Source organism: Lissotriton helveticus, chromosome 4_1, assembly GCF_964261635.1.
Source record: "Lissotriton helveticus chromosome 4_1, aLisHel1.1, whole genome shotgun sequence".
NCBI lineage: Eukaryota > Metazoa > Chordata > Amphibia > Caudata > Salamandridae > Lissotriton > Lissotriton helveticus.
The window spans coordinates 9,359,745-9,361,762 of NC_136063.1; positions in this window are offsets into that span (position 1 = coordinate 9,359,745).

Here is a 2,018-nt window from a genome sequence, read left to right on the forward strand (position 1 = left end):
CGTCCACCTCTCCCCATTCCGTTCCAAAGCCTCCGAGATCATTTTCAGCATACCCTAGGGATCCTCCCTCAGCCTGACGCTACTCAACATTTACATGCTCCTGCTCGCACATGTAGCCTGACAGCATGACCTCAACATAATCTCCTTCGCCGATGACACTCAGCTGATCCTCTCCCTCACCAAGGACCCAATCACTGTCAAAGCCAAACTCCACAAAGGAATGAAGGCCATCGGTGACTGGATGAAGTCCAGACGTCTGAACCTGAACTCGGACAAGATGGAGGTCCTCATCCTCGGCTCCAACCCTTCAGCCTGGGATTACTCTGGGTGGTCGAAGGCACAGGGGACAGTCCTGACACCCACTGACCACGCACGCAACCTGAGAATCTTCCTTGACTCAATGCTTTCAATGACCAAGCAAGTCAACGCTATCTTCTCCTCCTGCTTCAACACCTTCCGCATGCTCTGCAAATCTACAGATGGATCCCGACAGATACAAGAAAGACAGTCACCAAGGGCCTTGTCAGCAGCAGGCTCGACTACGGAAACGCCCTCTAGGCGGGAGCCCCAACCAAGCTCATCAAACGACTACAACGCATCCAAAACTCCTCGGCACGACTGATCTTCGATGTACCACGCCACGGCCACATAACACAACACCTGAGAAACCTGCACTGGATCCCCGTCAACAAGAGGATATGCTTCAAGCTCCTCTTCCATGTACATAAGGCACTCAACAAGACCGGCCCAGGCTAACTCAACAGATGGCTCTTCTTCTACATCCGCTACCGCCAGCTATGCTCCTCTTACCTCTCACTCGCCCCCGTCCCGCGCATTCGAAGACCAACCACTGATGGGAAATCCTTCTCCCACCTCGTCTCCACGACATGGAACACCCTCCCACCGAGCCTACGACAGACCCAAGACCTGCTGACCTTCAGGAATATACTCAAGTCCTGGCTGTTCGATCAGTAGGGGCCCCCCTCACCAGCGCCTTGAGACTCTCGCAGATATGTAGTGCGCTTTACAAATGATTGATTGATTGATTGATTGCCTCTGGTGACTCTGAGTGTGGCTTATGGTTTATCTTTATGGTTCTCATATTTTACCTGCGTGCAGCCTGTTTTCCATTGGCTGGATTGTGGATTTGAATGGGCCTTGGATTTGTGTCTCTGCAACACGGTATCTCCTGACCTGGATTTTAATGTACTAATGAGTCCCTCAGTTGCTCATGAAGTAGATTGTTCTGGTTTCAGGATTATGGCCTGCGCAGCGGCTCATGGGGTTCTAGGCAATTGGAACATATGGACTGCGGCCAATGACTTTCTGGTACGCTGTTATCTCGAAGAAAGCCCGAGTTGTCTTCTGATGGTGCTAGAGTCCCCAGCTATTGCAGAACATGTATGTACATTTACATTACTTAATTGGATGTCTGCAATGTTCATGGATGATTAAAGCGACTTCCTATTGGAGGCGGTTGCAACGTAAGGTGCATATACACTGTTGGATTGAAGTGTGCGAGTTCATAGACACGTATTGAAGTGAGGAATTTTTTTTTTCTATAATGCCTTAATGTTTTTCCTAATTTTTTAGGTCTTTTTCACACCATGGCCACCCGTGATTACTTGTCACTAAATTGGTTACTTTTTAGTTTGGATTTTTACTCCCAATGATCAAGTTTGGCAAAATTCCTGAACTTGGGTCTGTCTCATTCGAACTTGAATTCTGCATTCTATGAATCTTGCCCCCTTTATTGTGTGTTCCCCGATCAAGGGAGGGTGTATTATTTGCATGTTTTGTTAGCATGTCTCATTAGAAGTTTAAACGCCATTTTACCTTTTGCTGCTTTGCCACACGACACTGCAGAGCTGTTTTTGTAAGTTAGCCTTGACAAAGGTCTACACATGAGAAAAGGTTTTGTTTTCAACATCTCTAGACTTACATCGTGCCCCTAGTCTGCACAGTGAGTGCTGAAGCCGTCAAGGTTATCAAAACATGTTAGCTGTTTTTCGACTTGT